General features: G+C 37.7%; 1 protein-coding gene and 1 non-coding gene across 2 annotated transcripts in view; one reads left to right on the top strand and one right to left on the bottom strand.

Moving 5' to 3' along the window:
• SIK2 (salt inducible kinase 2) overlaps nucleotides 1-22,847 on the top strand; it is a 127,562-nt gene that overhangs the window by 18,320 nt on the left and 86,395 nt on the right. The window lies entirely within an intron of this gene.
• Nucleotides 10,342-10,448, bottom strand: LOC123820070. Its single transcript, XR_006785882.1, has one exon. It is a non-coding gene; the product is annotated as a U6 spliceosomal RNA (small nuclear RNA).

Consider the following 22,847-nt stretch of genomic DNA (forward strand, 5'->3'; position numbering starts at 1 on the left):
TGCCATATATTTTTGTCTGTTTTTGGTTTATTTGTTTGTTTATTTGTTGGATGAGGGGGGTGTTTCAGGCAGAAAGGTAATTAAATTCAGTTCCTATTACTTCATCTTGATTGAAAGCAGAAGCCTTCAGTCCTCAAAAATTATCTTTGATTATAGTCGTTTTTAAAAGAAGGAATTATATATACTTCGTAGTTTTGAAAAAATGTATTTATAGTTGAGTTTAAACAGTTTTGATTCCATTATTTTCTAATTGTATTTTAGGAAAGACAATTGGTTTGCCTCTTTTACTTATTTTTTTTCTTTTTTATGATACTGTTTATTGAGCTTATTTAAATTCTTAAGGTATTTCTTTCAGCTAGAAGCTTCTTAACTGCTGTTATAATAGAATGGTATGGGCTTTGAAGCCAAGCAGATCTGGCTACACCTCAGTAATTGTTTATAATGCTGACTACACTGTAGTAATGGTTGCATTGCTTTGGACAAGTGTCTTTTTTTCCCCCTTTCTTCTTTCTGTTTGTTCTTGCTCTTTTTTTCCTTTTCTTTTTTACATTTACTCACTCATTCAGTCAGTCATTCTTTCAGGAAATCTTTATTGAAAACCAACTAGGTGTCATACATTATTCTGTATATTAAGAATACCACAACAAAAAAATCAGAAAAAAATTGCTGTTCTCATAAACTATATGTGCTAGTGTGGGAAGAGAGACAATGAACAAAATAAGAATATCATATAGTGTATTTCATGGCAATAAGCGCTGTGGAAATAATAAAGCAAGGAAAGGGGCACGAGGGGTGGGGAAGTTGATTACAATATTTAGCAGAGTAGTCAGGGAAGGCCTCACTGATGTTTGAGCAAAGATTAGAAAGCTCAGTCATACAGCCATGGGGGAAAGAGGGTGATCCAGGGAGAGGGAAGTGAAAGGTCCTGAGGCAACAGTGTGTTTGGTCTTTTCAAGGAATAACAGGGAGGTCAGTATGGCTAGAGAGAAGCAAGCAAGAGGGGAGAGCAAGAGTGAGCAAGGAGGAAGAAGAATAGGAGATAAAGTCAGAAAGGTAGATGGGAGTCAGGCATGGGGCAGATTTGGGGGCTTTGTAGGTCCAAGGTAAGGACTTTGTCTCTTACCTTGAATAAAATGAGGGAATCATTAGTGGTGTTTGAGCAAATAAGTGATTGCCTCTAATTTAACATTTTAAGAACACCTTCTGGCTTCTGTGTTGAGAATAGATTGTGATAAGCTAAGGTGGAAACAGGGAAACCAGGTAGGAGGCTTTGTCCATGTAAGAGGTGATGAAGGCTTAGACCTGGGTAGTGGTACCGCAGCTAGTGCTAAGTGGTCAGGCTTACGACATCTTGAAAGTTGAATCGGGATTTTTTGACAGATGGGTACCACCTAAGTAGTAAGTATAATTAGGGAAGGTATCTGATCCCTGAGGCACTCAAACATTAAATGTTTGGGGAAAGAGGAGGAACCAACAAAGGAGGAGTCAGGGAAGACAACCAAGAGAATGCAGTAGTACCCTGAAAACCAAGTAGCACTCTGCTACAGAGGCACTTTGGAGTGGAACAGAAGGAAGATGCATTTGTTCATATAGAATAGATTTGATCCATTCTGTGATGTAGCAGATGAGACATCAGGGAAGAGCAGTACATTGGACGCTGTATTGTGGGGGAAAACGTTTAGAGCAGCTGGTGGTGCTCATATGTTAGTCAAGAGATGAACAAAAGCATTGATAATTAGCAGCGAAGGAGTTTATGACTCACAGTCATCATTGCTTTCCAACCCAGGAGGAGAAAAAGTAGACAATCTGAATGACCCAAGTTAGGGATTGGACTGGTAAAAGGACAGATTTACCTAGGACAGAAGGACCCAGCAAACTGCTATGGCCAAAGAGGTGAGAGTTGAAATGGCTGACAGTGAGTGAGGTCCAAGTTCAGGAGGGAAATAAGCAAAGCAACAAAAGGATTGGTTTTATGAGCTGAAGAAATAGAACAATGGAGCAAAGAAGGTTATGAAGGTGAAGTACTTTTAGGGAAAAAAACATTGTTGTACATAAAATAAAAACTCCAACTTGTACATAACTTCCCAGGACCTTGACGCTTCCAGGTTCTTTTCTGAGGCTGGTACTGGCCACCCTAACTTGCCCTGCAAATTCAGGAAGGGCCTTAGGTCTTTCCACTCTTCTCAGTGGATGTTTCTTTGCACAGAGAGAGGTTTCCTGTATCCTTGCTCCATCTGACTAGGTTAACTCCAAAAGAGTGATTGGGCAACATGCTGGGACTGTATCTACCGTGCAGGACTCATGCAGTACGAGGCTGTACTGTTTATGCCCTTCATTTTTGTTTGGTAATAAGATTGCATTTTATTCCATAAATGGCTGAAGTACCTTGGAAGGAGAATAGTACAAAAACAATAATTCTAAAGTAGAAATAAGAATAAAGAAGTGATTCAGAAAATACATAGAACAGCAGAAAACAATCACAAGAGGTGGGGGAAGGGAACACATATGTGCAGACAGTAAGGTATGATTCAGATACGACTCTAAGCTTTATGGCTGTAACAGTGAAAGAACATGTAGTCATTTGCAGAATTTTATCTCAGAGAAAGAAAGGTACATATCCCTCAAAGAAAACAAAACTTTTCTTGGGAGTAAATTTGTCCTTTGGGGTTTCTTATAAGAAGTACTAAGTAAGCCATATTTTAAAAAACAAAAATCTGATTAAAACTATTTCAGTGGTCTCCATTCTTTTTGGAATAAAGTCCAGGATTCTTAACAAGGCCTATAAGGATGATTATACTCTACAAATACACCCAGCCTTAAATACTCCTGTACACATGCTATATTATCTTGTCCTCTCAAAACCCTTACAAGATAGGTACTATTAATATCTCAGTTTACGACAGAGGAAACTGAGGCACAGCGATTAAACAATTTGCCCAAATCACAGAGCAAGGAAGGCTGTAACATAACCAAGGCTTAAGCCTTAGTCTGACTTCAAAGACTGAGCTTTTAACGACTATACTATACTGTTTATGTGTCCCCTTAAAGTTCCTTGAATTTAACAAGATTTTTCTCTCTTAGTGACTTTGTATGCTACTGTTTCTTCTGCCTGAAGGATTCTTTGTCCTCCCTACATACCCTTAAGCATGTCAATTAATTGAATTAAATTGATAGATATCATTAATGTTATCATTAAAACTACAAATAGGCAAAACATGTAATAGTTTTGTCTGCTATGATGGATAATGGACACAGAAAGCACTTGAGCCCCTGTCTTCCTTACCAAATCTAATGACCAAACCTAATCTGATGATCACAAAAACCCATAACTAGGCTGATCTCCATACTATTTGTTTTCAAAATAAAACATGTACTTTTTTTTATTGCAGATCTGTGTTCCTGTTTATCCAGAGACCTAGAAAGCCCTTTGCTCTCTACATATTCAAATCTTTCCTTAAGAGGCCTACCTGAAGTTCCATCTCTTTAGTAGTCTTTCTCAAATAATTCTACCCACACTGATCTCTTCCTATAAAAGCATTGTAGTTCTCTTTCTTGCACAACTCATTTCAGAATTTATCTACATACTACCTTTCATTGTTCTTCATGTGTATCTTTTTATCTCTACTAGACTATAAGCTTCTGTTGAGGACTTAGCATAATACACAGCTTTTTAGAAACACCTGTTGAATGAATGATGTCATAGTCTACTTTAGCCTAATACTTCTTATTTACTTAGTGAAACCAACAGAAGAACACTGCCAGGTTAAGTAATGAGGTGCTCTTTGTTCAGTTTTTGAAAGGACTCTTCTGTTGGTTTACACTTCCAGAGATAAACATGAATGAGGAAATGCAAACTAAATCAAGGAAGGAAATTGGCTTACTCTGGTACACTGAGCAGTTGTTGAGTACTTACTTGGTAGTTAATTCACCCAACGCTTAACATTTTTTCTTCCAACTCCATACCTCCATAGTATAATGGTAAATAAGGACATATACATTTATTTTTATTTTAATCCTTATTCAAGGATATGTTTATTGATTTTTAGAGAGAGAGAGAGGAAGAGAGACACATCAATGCAAGAGAAAAACAATCGGTTGCCTCCCCTACATGCCCTGACCAAGGGATCAAACCCATAATCTAGGTATGTGCCCTGGCCAGGAATCGAACCCATACCCCTTTGATGTATAGGACAATGGTCCAAACAACTGAGCCACTAGGCCAGGGCTAGGGCATATACATTTAATCTGAGTAATTTTTGTTTTCTAGCTCTTATATAGCAGTTGGTGCTCATCTCTAAAGAGTATTATTTTCCTGACCTGGTAGCATGGAACGTGTAATGGGAAATGAATTTGCTACAAAGAGCCTTAGGTTATTTATAAATATAGGGCTGAGCAAAAGTAGATTTACAGTTGTATGTGAAACAGAGTTTATTCTTGTATTATTATTCATTAATTATTGTATTATTTTCCATATGAACAATTATAAACCCACTTTGGCCCTCCCCTATATAAGGTTTTAACTCTAAAATTTTCTCTTGGAACCATAGATATGATTAATAAAAGTTATTTAAGATTCCTGCATTCTTTAGAACGATTTCTCATAGTTCTCCATGTGGTAATAGGCACTAAATGGTGCAAAAATCTTGGGGTGGTCACCTCATCAGACAATTTGAGCACTATTCAAACAATTAAACCGGCAGTCAGCCATTTCCTGCCTGTTAATTAAATTACCCAGGGCCTTTGTTTTCAGATTTCTGCTCCTTGATATACCGTGTCTTTCCAGACCAAGCATGTGCCTGAGGTTTATTGATTCATTTCCTGTCTTTCCCTTTCAATGGTAACATACTAGGATGCTGGCTATGGTGATTATAAAGGGGCTTTGTTTTAGCCAAAATACCTTTAGACACTAGGTTACTCAGAGAATCTAGTTTAATTTTTGTGGTCTTTGTTTACTATCTTAACAGCATGAAGGTAATGTTAGAAAAATTGTTTATTTGCCTTTTATGAGTTTAAGTAAACTTTGAAATTTTTACTCATTTTTAACACGACTATGACTCTAATTTAGGTTTTAGTTCTTTGGGTTTTTAATTATTAACCAGGGTCCCAATTGCACTGGGACCCTGCTTAAATCCATACTCACTTCTCCAGTTTGTTACATCCTTCCTTTAGTTTGGACCCTTGTCAGTTCTCACTTGAATTACTTTAGCAAGCAGCCTAAAGTTTCTTTGCCTCCAGTTTTGTCCTTTTCTAAACCATCTTTCATGTTGCAACAGGGTGCAGCCAGGGGGACCCCAACTGTCAAAATGGTCTTTCTAAAATGCAGATCTGCCCTGGCTGGTGTGGCTTAGTTGGTTGGAGTGTCATCCTGTAACCAAAAGGTTGTGGGTTCGATTTCCAATTAGGGCACATACCTAGGTTGAGGGTTTGATCCCTGGTCCAGGTGCATACAGGAGGCCACCAGTCAGTGCTTCTCTATTGCATTGATGTTTCTCTCTCTAGAAAGCAATGAAAAAAAAATATCCTCAGGTAAGGATAAAAAACAATAATATAAAAAAGTGCAGATCTGATCCTTGTCAGTTTTGTACTTAAAATATTTCTTTGGTTCCCACTGCCTTCAGTATAGAATTGGTATTATGATGCAGCCCCTATATACCTTTCCGGTCACATTCCCATCACATCTTGTATGAGCTTCAGTAACAGCATAATCTACTATGCAGATGTATAGGCGAATGTTGCTTTCACATGTCTGAGGATGGTAGATGTCAGTGCAGAAAGATTAAATTCGTGTATGCTTCTGAAGGGTATGCAAATGTTCAATTCATGCAGATTAAATTAGACTGTCCTTGGGTATAAAATTTAGGATTTTTTAAATTTTTATTAGCTGCATGTAAAATAGTTACCTTTGAAGAGGTCAGATCTAATTGTATTATTTATAAATCTTTCAGTTTAACTTTTAGGGAAACTAGTAACTACATGAAAAAGCCAGCATGATTCATGATTCAAAATGTTGTTGCTCTCCCCCACGCCGTTGTTTGATTTGGGTCAGATGGTAAAAGAAAAGTCTGGAGTAAGATCTGTGTGCGAGTCCTGGTTCTGACTTCTAATGTAAACCTCTGGAGGTAGCCACATGTTTCTGAACCTCAGTGTCTTCTAAAAATGAGGGGGTTATTTGAGTTTATTAAGTAGTGTGTGCTTGATACTATAACTAGTGCTTGGGATTTAAAAGAAATGAATGACTTGGCCACTGCAATAGAAAAAATCATAGTCAATTTTCTAGGTCTAAAAAGTTGATGTCTGTAAATCTCAGGAAACAAAAAATGTGAATATTTGATGAATGAAATGGATTCGTCAGAGATAACTAAATATATTTTAAGCTTCATATATCTGGAAATGTAAGCATGACAGGACTTAATTGTTTAGACACGTTCTAAAAAGCAGTCGTTATTCCGTTAACTTCTATTTTAATTTCAGCTATCTCCTACTGATTATTGGCAGCCTGCCTTTGTTATGGTTCAAAGCTGACATTCTGTGCTGTGAGCAGTGAGTTTCTCCCATGTCTGGCAGCTGCATCTGCAGCTAGGCTACAGTGAAGGGTGACAGAGAAGCATCAGCTATTCTAATCTTGGTCCTAACCATACCCAGCCGAATTCTATTCATGTGAAGCTTTTGGAAGTCTGTGTTTTCTGTTTCTCTCAGGATGATTTTCCATTAAGTGATTCATACTATTAAGGAATTTCAATAAGATTGAATTAATTAAGAGGGAGCTACTTCTTTGTTTGTGAAAAAAGAGAACCAGAAATAGATTTTATCTGCTAATTAAGGTGGTCAGAGGGATGGATTTCCTACTTAGGATAAAATCAGAAAACCATAGTCCACATTAGGGAATAATCTTTTCTTCCCCTTTTGGAGAACATTCTTTCTGCTTTTAGAAAGAGATCTCAGAGTAAGACTGTGTTTCTGAAAATGACTGCATTCAAGTATGAACATGAATAGATACTCTGTGCTATTGCTCCATTGTCTACTTTCATAAATTATTTATTTCTATGAGAGCAATACATTGTGTATTGAGGGTCTGTTGTATACCAGACATGATCCTAGGTGCTCAGAACACATGAATGTAGAGTCTTTTCCCTCTTGGAGTTTATATTTTAGTGACAGTACTTCATATTGAAAGGATTAAAAGAAAATGTATTATGCCAGTGTTTCAGAGAAGGTGGATATGAAAGCCTGGTTGAGGATGAAGACTTATTCTTTTATAAAAGGTGGTCAAGGAGAGCCTACATTTGTGTACAAACCCAAAGAAAGAATGCATCAGAATACATTTTTTTTAAGACCTTACATGCCTTGAGGTCTTGCATGTTTACTCTAATACTTAATAGTTGGTCTTGGTATAGAATTTTAACCTGGAAACAATTTCTCTTCAGAATAATGAAACATTACTTTATTGTCTTGTAGTTTCCAGGATTGCTTTTGAAAAGCTTTAAACTAATCCAATTCCTGATCCTTTGTTGTGAATTACTGTTTCTGACTGTCAACTTGTAAGATTTTTTTCTTTATCCCCAGTATTCTGAAATTTCACAATATGTGCCTTGGTATAGGTCTGTTTTGCTTCTTGGTGCTGGGCTATTGGTGGGCCCATTTAATCTGGAAACTCATATCCTTTAGTTCTAGCAAATTGTCTAGAATTACGTAGTTGATGGTTTCCTTCCCTAATTTTCATCATCTTCTCTTTCACAGATGCCTATTATTCAGATATTGACCTTCCTAGATTGTCCCTCTAATTTTGTTTTTTTTTAATTCTCCTCTTTTCCATGTCTTTTTCTTTTTGCTCCACTTTTTGAGAGATTTCACAGTTTTTCTACAGCTTTTATTTTGCTATCATATTTTTAATATCTATGAGTTAGTTTTGTTCCCTGAGTGTTTGTTTTAAAAGAACTCATTTTTATGTGATGATTTTACAATGTCTTAGCTCTGAGGACAACAATAATTTTGTTATGTTTTCTTCTTTTGATATAGTGTCTTTGTTCCTCCAAGTTGATTGATTTCTGTTGCTGTGTATGTTTTAATCTGTGTGTTTATGTTAGGTTTTTTTAGATGATTCTTGAGATGTTTGGTTGTCAATTCCTAGTTAAGAACAAGAGACCAAGAGCCAGTAGATGGGATTTGTCCGCTGTGAGTTTTGCTGTAGGAGTGATTTGATCATGATCTTTTATTGGCGATTCCCAATGTTTGTACCTTTATTCTTTTTAAAATATATTTTATTGATTATGCTATTACAGTTGTCCCATTTTCCCCCTTTCACTCCCCTTTGCCCTGCATACTCTTTCCCACTCACATTCCCCCCCTTTAGTTCATGTCCATGGGTCATACTTATAAGTTCTTTGGCTTCTACATTTCCCATACTATTCTTCCCCTCCCCCCTTTTTTTTTTCTACCCACCATCTATGCTACTTATTCCCTGTACCTTTTCCCCCTCTCTCCCCCCATCCCCTGTTGCTAACCCTCCATGTGAACTCCATTTCTGTGGTTCTGTTCGTGTTCTAGTTGTTTGCTTCGTTTGCTTTTGTTTTTGTTTGAGGCATGGTTGTTAATGATTGTGAATTTGCTGTCGTTTTACTGTTCATACTTGTAATCTTCTTTTTTAATATATTTTATTGATTATGCTATTACAGTTGTCCCATTACCCACCCTACATTCCACTCCATACCCTCTCCCATCCACATTCCCCCCCTAAGTTCATGTCCATGTGTCATAAGTTCTTTAGCTTCTACATTTCCCATACTATTCTTGCCTTCCCCCTGTCTATTTTCTACAACCATCTATGCTACTTATTCTCTATACCTTTTCCCCCTCTCTCCTCTTCCCACTCCCCTGTTGCTAACCCTCCATGTGATCTCTGTTTCTGTGGTTCTGTTCCTGTTCTAGCTGTTTGCTTAGTTTCTTTTGTTTTTGTTTTAGGTGTGGTTGTTAATAATTGTGAGTTTGATGTCATTTTACTATACATGTTTTTTATTTTTTTCTTAGATAAGTCCCTTTAACATTTCATAAAATAAGGGCTTGGTGATGATGAACTCTTTTAACTTGACCTTCTCTGAGAAGCACTTTATCTGCCTTCCATTCTAAATTAAAGCTTTGCTGAATAGAGCAATCTTGGATGTAGGTCCTTGCCTTTCATGACTTGGAATACTTCTTTCCAGCCCCTTCTTGCCTGCAAGGTCTCTTTTGAGAAATCAGCTGACAGTCTGATGGGACTCCTTTGTAGGTAACTGTCTCCTTTTCTCTTGCTGCTTTAAAGATTCTCTCTTTCATTTTTACCTTGGTTAATGTAATTATGATGTGCCTTGGTGTGTTCCTTCTTGGATCCAATTTCTTTGGGATTCTCTGAGCTTCCTGGACTTCCTGGAAGTCTCTTTCCTTTGCCATATTAGGGCAGTTCTTCATTATTTGTTCAAATAAATTTTCAATTTCTTGCTCTTCCTCTTCTGCTTCTGGCACCCCTATAATTCAGCTGTTAGAACGTTTAAAGATGTCCTGGAGGTTCCTAAGCCTCTCCTCATTTTTTTGAACTCTTGTTTCTTCATTCTTTTTTGGTTGGATGTTTCTTTCTTCCTTCTTGTCCACACCATTGATTTGAGTCTCAGTTTCCTTCCCACTGTTGGTTCCCTGTACTTTTTCCTTTATTTCACTTAGTGTAGCCTTCATTTTTTCATCTAATTTGCCACCAAATTCAACCAATTCTGTGAGCATCCTGATCACCAGTGCTTTGAATTGTGCATCTGAAAGGTTGGCTATCTCTTAATCGCTTAGTTGTATTTTTTCTGGAGCTTTGATCTTTCATTTGGGCCTTTTTTTTTCTGTCCTGATGGGTCTGTTATATAGTAAGGACAGAGCCTTAGGTGTACACCCTCATCACTGGGTTGTGACGCTGTATGTGAGGAAGGGGTCAAGACAGAACAATGGCACTTGCTCCTCTCTCTGCCAGATTTCAGTCACTTCCCCTGTTTCCCACAAGCAAATTGGGCCCTTCTGGTGCTGTTCTCGTGTGGGTGGATTTGTGTATGTTCTAGGACCATGTGGGTCTCTCCCAGCAAACTCTCCTATGAGGTTGGGAGTTTCTCTTGCTGCCTCAACCCCCACAGGTGTTTCAATCAGTGGTTTGGGGCTTTATTTCCCTGAGCTGGGGCCCTCGGTTGCATGGTCTGTCCTGCTCCCTAGTTGTTTTTCCCCGTTTATCTGTGCGTGAATGTGGGACCACCCAGTCTGCTATCCACCGCCTCACTGGGTCACCTCCTGCTACCTTGCCAGCCCGCTGCAGCCTTGTGTGCCCTGCTCCACAATCCAAAAATTATGGTACACTTCACGAATTTGCGTGTCATCCTTGCACTGGGGGCATGCTAATCTTCTCAGTATTGTTCCAGTTTTAGTATATGTGCTGCCAAAGTGAGCACTGTACCTTTATTCTTGAATTGATAGAGTCCCAGAAGATTCTTCTAGTCTTCCACCCAGAAGGTAAAAGCCTGGTTTTGCCTTAGTTTTGGCCTCTTGGGTAAGGAAAGCTGAGCTGTGTCAGTATCCAATATGCAGGTTTACTTAATCCCCCTATTTTCCATGTGCTATCCCTGTCCTCAACTGTGCCCTGAGTCCTTAAATCTAGAAACCCTCTGCTTTAGTCTCTCAAGAGACTGTGATTTCTTCTGGAGTAGAAGTTAGGACACTCACCCAATTGCATAGAAGGAGAGATGAGATCTGAGGATTGAATTACTTCAACTGACTACCCTTGTTTTAGCTTTACTCACACCAACTTTCAGAGTTCCTTGTGCCAACAGTTCCTGTCTTTGTGGGATTCTCCTGTTAGTTATATTGATTTAAAGGCATTTTCCATTACAGAGGCTTCAGTTTTCTCAAGTCAGTTGAGGTTCGTATTTCCATAATTAGATTTTTTTATTCCAAGTTCTCTTGGATTCCTTTTCCCTTTAAACTGTTCTCTCTTTTTTCTTTCTTAGATGTGCTGTATCTCCTTATTTGGGGGATAATATTAAATATATGTATTTATCTCTAGATGTTCCTTTTTTCTTACCACTTTGTTTTTCTTTAAATACCTGAACATAGTTATAATAACTCTTTTCATGACATTGTCTGATAATTCTATCTGTCATTTCTGGGTCTGTTTCTGTCGCCTTTCTCCTGGACTTTAGGTTACATTTTCCTGCTTCTTGGTATGTCTAATACTTCTTTTTTTTTTTAATTATTACTGGATGCTATACATTGTGATCTTTACGTCATCAAGTTTCTGGAATTCGTTGCCTTCATTTAAAGGGTGTTGAGCTCTATAAGGCAATTTATAGTTCTCTTTGATCCTTTCAAGTTTTGATAGGGTAGGTGTTAGTGTATTACCTTTACACTATAGATAATTTAGCCCTAAGGTGTGGTCCTTTAAGGGTTTTTACTGAATGCCTTGAATGATCAATGAGAACCCTCCACTTTGGCTGGTGGAAATTTTAATGATTCTCAGCCCCATGTGAGCTCTGGGGACCATTCAACTCACAGCACCTTAGTCATTCTTTTCCCTTATAGAATTTCATCCTGTGCACACATGCCTTAGTGTTTAGTAAAGACTTAATGGCAGCCCCATGGAAAATTGTGAACTACTTTTTTTCTGCTTAGCTCAGGAGGGACTCCAGAACTTTGTTCCACATCTTCTAAAAAACTCAGGTTTCTTGAACTCGCATTTCTTTTTCCTCCACTCAGCAAGACCTTAGGCATGTTCTGCTTGGGATCTCTGGAATGTGCCTCTGGACGAAAGCCAGGAGATTGGAGGGATCCGTTCACTCGCTTTTCCGCTCTCGGGGATCATAGTCTGTGGTGCCTATTGTCCAGTGTCTGAACACAGTTGTTTTATATATTTTGTCCAGTTTTCTAGTTGTTTTAAATAAAGGGTACATCTGGTTCCACCTACTACATTATGGTTAGAAGTAGAAGTTAACAATTATTTTACAATCTCATTGTGATTGTATTTTAACCCTTTGTTAGGACATGTTCATTCATTTGTTGATCTTGCTTTCTATTTTAAATGGTATTTACATTCCTTGAGCATTTGCTCATTCTTTAATTGTATATGCATCTTTGTAATTGAAATTCATTGCTAGATTCTCTTCTCCCTCTCCTTATGCAGCCTGCTTGGGTGAGGGCTAAGACCTGCCATTGGAATTTTCATTCAATTTTCCATGACAGTAAAAAAGCAAGTAGAAAATATTTCTGGGCTAAATATTTTGGTGGCTGATCTACTGGTGATTAACTTTTCTTTCTGTCTGGGTGTCACTAGCCACCCAGAACACTGCCCTGTCTTTCTAAGATCTTATATTCATTACTCCCCCAGGGTCGTACACCCTCTCTCACTGCCAGAGGTGTTATGCAAGGGATGATTTTATTTAGCTGCAATTAATGTGGTATTCCAACTAATAATGCTGTTGATTGCCACTTGGCCCTTTTCTGTTTCTATATTCCGCCTTTGGGCATGAACTGATAGTCCTGTCACCATTTTTGTGTCTGTATTACCTCTAAAGATCCATGTTGAATCTTAGCCTGTGATTTTCCTCTTTAGCTTGATTTTATCAGTTTTAGATCATTCGTACTTTTTATTTTATATTTCTATTGCCTTAACCCTAATCTAGTCCCTCATTAACTTCTAGATCATGATTAGCTTTGCAAATACTCTCTTGCCTCTGGTATTTATTTCCCTTATCTACCCTATGCACAGTTGTCAGGCTAATTTACACCTAATTCATTCACATTCTCATGGTTTTGACTGTTGTAAAGTACCATTATTTATGTATCTTTCTTCTCTTCCTCTGTGATCTCTATGGGTGAATCCATATCTAACTCATTTTCTTTACAGTATCCTGTGGAACACAGGAGCCAAACACAAGGCTCGAGGGCTGAATCTGGCCCTCCACCTTGTTTTATTAGTTTATCCAGCCTGGCACCTTGGTTCTATCCAGTGGCAGCGCCAAACTCCTTGCCCCTAGATAAGGAGTAGATATATGTACACGGTCCTAAAATTACATTCGGCCCTTTGAAAGCAACCTTGAGGCTGATGTGACCCCCAGTGAAAATGAGTTTCACAACCCTGCTGTAGAGTGTCTGGTACATACTAGGCACTCAGTAGTTGAATGAATTAGGTAGGACTTGTTTTGCTTTTAAGGTATATTATGTTTTTAAATATAGAGTGGTTAGGCAATCATTACAAATGTATGAATGGTTTTTATTTTTCAGTAAGAATTTGATAATAGACTAATAATTTTTGAATATTGATTTTATTGATTCACAAAAAGTAAGCACTACCTTAAGAAGAATGACCAAAAAAACACCCCATCAACATTACAGTTAGGCATTATACAGGGATTGGGAAAAGTAGGTTTACAGTTGTGAGTGTGTGAAAAACAGAGTTTATTATTTTATTATTAATCAACGTATTACTTACCATATGAACAACTGTAAACCCACATTTGCCCACCCCTGTATTTAGTGTCTGCCACAGTGTCAAATATAGAAAATCTTATTTTCCCAAAAAGAACTGAGAAAAAGGGGAAATAGTTTTCTAACATAATAGACATGTGACATATATCTCATTTTCAGTATTATTTTTTTACTGATTTCAGAAAATTCACATTTGCTTAGAATGGAAAAAGCTCTCCTACACATTCACCTATTAGTTTATTTACAAACATACTCTAAATATACAGTGTCTCATGCTGCAAAACAAGAAGGATCCTGAAGAAGAAGAAAGCTAAAAGACTCAGAAGCTGTTGCAAAAAGGTTTTGCTTCCACATGATGTGAGAAATTTGATTTACAAGTCTAGTACTGCTTTCTTGACTAACACCCTAAAATCTTTCTGGACCTCTACTTATTTATTTTAACTGGAATACAGTTAGCATGGTTGCAAAAAATTAGAAATAAAAATTTCATTTTTATTCTTTGTTCCTGTCTCTTCATTTACATGTTTTTCCCTGTTTTTGGTATTGAAGTATAATTTATGTACACTAAAGTAAACAAATATTAAGTTTATAGCTTGATGAATTTTCTACATATGTACCTTCTTAAGTAACCATCTCCTTGGACAGGACATAGAATATTTCCGTCACCCTGGAAAGCTCCCTCATGCTTCCTCCCAATCAGTATCACCACAGGAGTAACCACTGGTCTCATCTCTGTCACCACCCACCAGTTCTTCCGGTTTCTAAGTTTCAAATAAATGGAATACTATTCTTCTGTGTCTACTTCTTTTACTTGATCTTTTTATCTGTGAGATTCATCCTTGTTAATATATATATATATATATATCAGTAGTTCATTCTTTTTTATTACTATTATATATTTTACAGTTTACCTTTTTTAAAAAAGTGATATTTATTGAAGAAATTTTGGAAAACATGTAAAAGGGGAAAGTGGGGATAAGGGAAAATAAGACCCTTTAGTGCCTCTAAGACAAATATTTCTAAGTTTTGGGTTGGTTTCTTCCACTTTTATTCTTTGTATCTACACATAGTTTTGCATATTTGGAATCATGATAGGTATTATATTTACATATCCATTTTTATTATATAACACAAGTATTTTGAGAATCACTGGGAAAGGCCAGTTGTCTTTCTGCTTAGCCTTGGCTGAAATTACTAATGGCCTGGAATTTTCATTTATTCATTTAGTAATTCAGCAAATATTTGGTCAGCCCCTGAGGTGTGTCAAGTACTATTCCAGAAAAGCACTGTTCCAATCATTGTTTTAGATTCTAGGCCTGAAATAGTGGACAAGGTAGGCAAAGTCCCTGCTCATATGGAGGTTGCAGTCTACACTGGAGAAAAATAGACATTAAACAAATAAGAGTGAAAAAATTTTCAGGTAGCAGTAAGTGCTATAAAGACACATGGATATGGAGCTATAGGAAGTTTCATGTACTACTGGTAGTGTGTAAAATATATATAAAAATATATATCCTGTGACTTAGAAATCTTCCTCTATTTCATGTACTTACAAACTAAGATGCACCTAAAAGAATGTTCATAACAGTACTGTTTTTAATATTTTCAAACTGGAAACACCAAAATGTCCACCAACCATAAAATAGATAAATACATTGTAATATATTCATATAATGGAATACTATACAGCAACAAAAAAACAAAGGTACTTACTACACTATGAATGGTTCTTAAAAATACATGTTGAGAGAAGAAAACACAGAACACATTCTATTTATGTAAAATCCAAAAATATGCAAAAAGTAAGCTATATTGTTTGGGGATACATACTTAAACAATAAAATTATTTTTAAAAGTCAAAGTGATTACCATAAAAGTCAGTATAGAGTTACTTGTGTGTAGAGGGAGAAAGTTGTGATTAGGAAGGGGAATGTGGGGAAGATGCTTCTGGGAAGCTAGAAATGTTCTATTCCTTGACCTTAGTTGTGGTTATATGTGTGTTTATAATAATTCATTAAGCTGCAAATTTATGTTTTAGGCACTTTCCCATTTGTGTTTTATATTTTAAACAAAACAGTGGGATGATAGCATATGAATAGTGGTTGGGTAGGTGTATGTGTGTGCATGTTATCTGACAGCTTTATGGAGGAAAAAGTGACAGTAAACTATACATGTAAACTCTTCAACTGAAAAATTTAGTCATATGTATTAACCCATGAAACCATCACCACAATTAAGATAATGAATGGGTCTACCACCCCCAAAAGTTTTGTTATATCCCTTTTCAATCTTCCCCTCCCACCTGTTCCTCATCCCCAGCCAACCATTGATCTGCTTTCTGTCACTATAGATTAGCTCCTAGAATTATAGAATTTTGTATAGATTATATAGTAGATATGAGGTCTGTCCAGAACATATCCAGTCATACAATAATGAAAAATAGAGACATTTAGTGAAGAAGTTACAAGAAATATTGTATGTAGGACAGTGAAGCCTCAGTCCCCTTCAGAGGTACAATGGGACCTCACACAGTTCTCCCAGTCGTCATCAACTGCCCTGTCATATTTTCCTGAATTTCATCGATGGTCTGAAATCTCTTCCCTTTTGAAGGTGATCTTAGTTTTGGGAAAAGCCAGAATTCTGGGCTGTAGGGGGGCTTAGTCACCTGGGTGATTTGATGTTTTGCAAAAAAAGAAGCCTGCATGAGACATAATGCAGGAGTGGGTGTGGTGTCGTGATGAAGCTGCTAATCACCAGTTACCCATACCTGCCTCCTTCTTAATCATCTGAAGTTTTTGTGTAGGAATATTCAAGCTTAGTGCAAAATTTGATGCAAGTTCATTGCTCCCCTTGCTCAGTCATTTTGAATGCAATGGCCACACAGTACACATGCTCACTCAATGGCATCTACTGCCCCCACTGACTAGTATAGTGAAGTTGTCATGTTCACATATGCACGTTCCAGTCCACTCTCTTTGGCTGCCAGGTTACATTGATGTAATGAAAACTGCTCTCATTATATTAACAATGGCTGAACTTTTTCTGGACAGACTCGCCTTCTCAAGATTGTCTGCTTTCTTTCACTCAGCATAATTATTTTGAGACTCATCTGTATTGCATATATCAGTAGTTTGTTTTTGTAAGTATTTTTTATCTCTCTCTATTTTATGACTAATGATGCTTCTTCTTCCCTGTACCTTTTCCCCTCTACTGTTCCCTTCCCCCTCGCCACTGAAATTCCTCCATGTGATCTACATTTCTCTGATTCTGTTCCTGTTCTGATTGTTTGCTTAGTTTTTGTTTTCATTGTTTTTCTTTTCTTTTAGGTTCATTTGTTGATAGTTGTGAGTTTGCTGCCATTTTACTGTACGTGTTTTTTATCTTTTTTTTCTTAGATAAGTCCCTTTAACATTTCATAAAATAAGGGCTTGGTGATGACAAACTCCTTTAACTTCATCTTATCTGAGAAGCACTTTATCTGCCCTTCCATTCTAAATGAAAGCCTTGCTGGACAGAGTAATCTTGGATGTAGGTCCTTGCCTTTCATGACTTGGAATACTTCTTTCCAGCCCCTTCTTGCCTGTAAGGTTTCTTTGCAGAAATCAGCTGACAGTCTGATGGGAACTCCTTTGTAGGTGACTGTCTCCTTATTTCTTGCTGCTTCTAGGATTCTCTCCTTCACTTTTATCTTGGCTAATGTAATTATGACATGCCTTGTTGTGTTCCTCCTTGGGTCCAAGTTCTTTGGGACTCTAAGCTTCCTGGACTTCCTGGAAGTCTATTTCCTTTGCCAGATTGGGGAAGTTCTCCTTTATTATTTGTTCAAATAACTTTTCCACTTGTTGCTCTTCTTCTCCTTCTGGTACTCCTATAATTCGGATGTTGGATCATTTAAAGGTGTCCTGGAGGTTCCTAAGCCTCTCCTCATTTTTTTTTTGAATTCTTATTTCTTCATTCTTTTCTGGTTGTATGTTTTTTTCTTTCTTCTGGTCCACTCCACTGATGTGAGACCCAGCTTTCATTCCATCACTGTTGGTTCCCTGTGCATTTTTCTTCATTCACTTATTGTAGCCTTCATTTTTCATCTATTTTGGGACCAAAATCAACCAATTCTGTGAGCATCCTGATCACCAGTGCTTTGAACTGTGCATCTGATAGGCTGGCTATCTCTGGGTCACTTAAGAGTACTGGTTGCGAGGTTTTCAATTCTTTTTGAGCCATCTTTTTTTTTCCCTTTGGTCTGTTCACACCAGTTACGTATGAGGGATGGAGGCTTAGGTGTTCACCAGGGTGGGGCACTCCAGTCGATGGGTTGTGATGCTGTATGTTGGAGCGGGGTCCCAGAGGGAACAATGGTGCTTGCTCCATTCTCCGTGGGACCTCAGTCGCTTCCACCGAGCAAACTGGGCCCCTCTGGTGCCAATTCCCATCTGGGTGGGTTTGTGCACCCCATGGGACTTTCCAAGGACCTCTCCTGTGAGGTTGGGAGTGCCTCAACCCCCACAGGTGTTCTCAATCAGTGCCCAGAGGCTCTATTTCCCAGCGCTGGGATCCTGGGTTGTACGCACTGCCTTGCTTCACAATCGCCACCTTGCTGGGTCTGCCAGTTGCCCCCCTCCTCATCTGGGGTCTGCCAGCTGCTGCTTGCGTGCCCAGGGTCTGCCCACTGCGGTCTTGCACACCCCAGATGCCTTACGCACCAGGTCCCAGTGCTCTCTGCTCCTCCACACCTCCACCCAAGGGTGGCTGCAGGACTCAACCCCTCCTGCTGGTCTGGATGAATGTGTCTATTTTAACTTCTTGGTTGTCCAACTTCCATTCAGATCAATTTTCTGTCAGTTCTGGTTGTTATTCTGTTTCCAAATTGTTGTCTCTATCTTGGTTGTGCAGGGAGGCACAGTGTGTCTACCTGTGCCTCCATCTTGGCTGTAAGTCCAAGGTGAGCCATTCTTATGGAAAAGCAATTTGGGTGGGCCATAAATTAGCTGGGGCAGAGCCTCTAGGGATCTCCAATGTAGGTCAACCAGTATTAACCAGTTTGATGGAGTTTCAGATATGGCACCAGCTTGCTGGCTCTGTGTGGGGAGGGTTTAGCAAAGGATCAGTGACCTCTGGTTGCCTTGATGCCAGACACTTCCATTTCTCCCTATATACCACTGGTGCCTTTCAAGCTGCTAACCTGGTGTTGGAGCTCAGAGGGAGGGAGTCTGAGTAGGTGAGTCCATTTGTGGGTTCTTTAAGAACTGCTTGGGACTCCAGCAGTTTCTTCCACCAACTCAACCCCCACTGGATTTTACAGCCAAAAGTTCTTGGGACTTTTCTTACTGGTACTGGAATCCTGGGCTGGTGGGTCTGGTGTGGGTCTGAGACTCCTCATTCCCGAGATACCCTTCCCAAACATGGGCTTGGGACCAGCCCATTCCACGTCTGCACCTCCTACCAGTCTGGATGGATGTGGTTTCTTTAATTCCATAGTTGTCATACTTCCATTCAGCTTGATTTCTGACGTTCCTTAGTGATGGTTGTTAATATATTTTAGTTGTAATTTTGATGTGATTGTGTGAAGAGACAAGCCATATCTGCCTATGCCTTCCTGTTGACCCCATCTCACTTAAGAGGCTTTCATTTGCAGTTTGTGTGTTTCTGTTTCAGCTTTTTTTTTCTCACAATGATTATTACGAACAGCTTTTGCTATTGGAAGAAATAAGTGTATTTTCATTTGGAAAAATTCGAGACAGCTGTGCAGTTAAGTTCAGAAGATGTGTTAGAGTGTAGGTCTTTCGGAGAAGATCCAAGTACATGGGAGGCTGACAAGTATGTGCTATTGTTGGAATACATGTTTTGTTTACCAATTAAATAGTCTCCCAGTCAGTGTTTTTGCTCTTGAATTGTTAGTAGGCAAAATGAATACTTTTTTATTGTTCCCTAAATTCTGTCAGCCTATACATTTTAGAATTGATATGTTATGTACCTTGTTAATTCCAGAGTTCTAGCGCCTGTTATATTTCAGCATACTACAGCTGGTGAGAGCAGTGTCACAGTTTCATTCTTTTTTATGTGCATTTGTCTGTCCATCTGTGAGTACAGCATTTTGTTGATCCTTGCACATATTCCATGTATCTGTCTATACTCTGACTTTGAATCTGCTAATAATACAGTATACACTTTAGTTGGTAACCACTGTATTCTAAATAATATATTGTTATTGTGAGTATGTAGCAAATTATTTTTTCCCAAGTCAGGTACATCTTGTCTACCAAGATAACCGCAGGTAACCACACATGAAGGTATTGGAATACTTGACATTTATAGTACTATAATGGAAAAGTTACTTAACTAGATACCAGGAGCCCTATGTGATTTTCCTAGTTCTACTATGTTCTTAGGGAATTAACTTCTTCTGCTTGGGAAAGTAACCTAACAAGGAATAAACATTCATTTATTCATTCATTCGTGATGATTAAGCAATATAATATTAGGTTGGCCAAAAAGTCATATTGTTTTTCTCCATAAAATGAAACACACATTTTTCATTTTCAACATTAACTTTCTTGATTTGGATATTTTGAGTTTGTTGTCTGTTCCCCGTTGGTATAACAACATTGAGTGTTCTCAGTGTCTCGATTTGAACGTCACCAACTTCAACTGCTCTATGTGACCATGGAGCATTGCCCAGTGAGAAATCCTAGCTTGAAACTTCACAAACCACTTTTGACACTTTTTATCAGTCACAGCATCTTCTCCACACATTATACAAATCTTTTTTTGAGTTTCAGTTACATTTTTACCTTTCTTGAAGTAAAAAAGCGTAGTATGCTGAAAACATTGTGTATTTTCATCTTCAATATTAAAATGGCTACACAAAAATTCACCAGTTTTGATGGTTTTTTTTTTAATACATGCTGTATTATAACAGCTGTTACAATACAATCTAACAAAATTGGTTCTAATGAAGTTAAAACAACTAACCACTATTAAGAGCCATCTTATAGAAAAAAACAAATTAACTTTTTAGCCAACCCAGCATATGTAAATATTTTATAAATGACAATGAACAATGCAGATATAGTTCTAACATCTACCTCTGCTTTTGTTATTGTGCTAACTGGGAGTCCTTGTGATGGCCCATATGGCGGGGAGGGATTACAGAAGGAAGATACTGCTAGTACTTTTTCAGTATCACTTTTTCATAGCTAACAAGATCTTTTCTCCAGAATAGCTCTTTTATTTAAAAATAATAATAACTATTCTAGGATTATTCATAAATCTCTGTATATCCAGAAGTTTATCTAGGGGATGAAAAGAGGCAGAAAAATATTTAGTGATTTACCAATAAACACTAATTGAAGGCATATGCAAAAGTAGTAGTATCGTCTCAACATTAACCATAAACAGTTCAATAGGCCTGAAAACTTTATTGCTTAACAAGACTCTATAGATCATTGGTGGCAAACACAAGGCCCCTCGGCCCGAATCGGCCCGCCACCTTGTTTTATCTGGCCCGGCACCTTGTTTCTACCCAGCGGCAGCACCGAGCTCCTTGCCCCTAGTTAAGTAGTTACATTTATACAGTCCTAAAATTATATTCGGCCCTTTGAAAGCAACTGTGAGGCTGATGTGGCCCCCAGTGAAAATGAGTTTGACACCCGATATATAGAGAGGGGAAGGGAGAAAGAGAAATATCAATGCAAGAGAGAGAAGCATCAGCTGGTTGCCTCCCTTACACACCCGGACTGGATATTGTATGCACCCAGACTGGGGATGGAGGATTGAACTGCAGCCTAGGTATGTGTCCTGACTGGGAGTCAAACCTACAGCCATTCGATTACAGGATGACCCTCCAACCATCTGAGCCATGCCAGCCAGAGCAAGACCTTTTTTACCTCTCTATTGAAAGCTAGTGAGAAAAAGCTCTTATGAAACTAGCATTTCCCTAAAAACCAGAAATGTTTCTTGCTTGTCATTTAAAAATATTTATTGTATATGTATTACAGAATTTGTAATAATATAGTGTTCTAGTAGAGTTGTAAAATCGTTGGTATAATTATTAGTTTCAGGAAAGTAAAGGTTAAGTATCAATATCTAAAAATATTACATTTTGTTGATCCTAAATAATCACTCTCAACCTCTTATTACATATTTTCTATTTAGACTTCCAGTGAGTTAAACATCAAAATATGAATTCTTTGAATTAAGTGTGTGGCTTATTTTTCCCTAAGTTATTTATATTTAAAATAGGAAAAGTGCTTTTTGTAAAATTAAATAAGGTAAATGAAAGTAAAAATAAAAAGCTTAAAGCAAGGTTGTATTCAATAGAGCTAAAACCAAAGTAAGCTCTACTTTTATGTTTACCTAATAATATGGCTGGTCTCAGTAGGCATGAGTTTTCTAGAAATAGTACCACTTCTTTATGAGTTTCAGCATAGAGGATAAGTTACATTTTCTACCTTTGATTTTATAGATAAAAATAAAATTGATTTTTACTACTTTTAGTGGACATTCTTTGTCTTTTATTAAGAGCATTTCTGAGTTCAAATTCAATTTATAATACTGTTAACTTGCCTCAAGGACATATGGAAATGTAGTAGTTTGCTACATATTTGCTGAAATGCTTAATATTTCCTATCTTTTGCATGGCATATTGGTGTTTAATTCAATAAATTAAAATTAAATAAAAGTAATTTAAATTGGAGTTATTAGCTCTGACTGGTGTGGCTCAGTGGGCTGGGCATCCTTCTGCAAACCTAAAGGTTGCTGGTAGGACTCCTGGTGAAGGCACATGCCTCGGTTATGGGCCAGGTCCCCAGGTGGGGACATGTGGCAGGCAGCCATCGCACATCAATATTTCTCTCTCTTTCTCCCTCCCTTCCCCTCTATTTAAAAATAAATAATAAATAATAAGTCTTTAAATTTTAGTTATTAATCTAGTGATCTGTAGGAATTAGATAAGCCTTAATTGGGAAACTTGCTTGTTTTTAGTTTTGGTGTTTTTAAGATAAAATAACAAGCTTCATTTTAGTCCAGTTGATGCGTACGAAGGCAACCATTGTTTGTATATTCATTCATTCATTCATTCATTGAACAGATATGCATTGAACACCTACAACATAGCAGGCATTTCAGTTTGATTTATTTGCTTCAGTATAGTAAGTTCTGATTTTGGCCTTGTCAGTAGCAAATATATTACTCTGGCCAGGATGACTTTGCAGGCTCTGTAGCTTTCTTTTAGTGGGTTGATCATTTTAATGGAAATATTTTGCAACTCCAAATGCATTATATAATGAAACTCTGTATCAAGAGGCCAAGATCAGCTTTTTATACAGATATGTATCCATATGACTTTATGATTGAAGCTGATGCATTAATGCTTA

The sequence above is a fragment of the Phyllostomus hastatus genome, unplaced genomic scaffold (genome assembly GCF_019186645.2).
Source record: "Phyllostomus hastatus isolate PE091 unplaced genomic scaffold, TTU_PhHast_1.1 phas_contig_113, whole genome shotgun sequence".
NCBI lineage: Eukaryota > Metazoa > Chordata > Mammalia > Chiroptera > Phyllostomidae > Phyllostomus > Phyllostomus hastatus.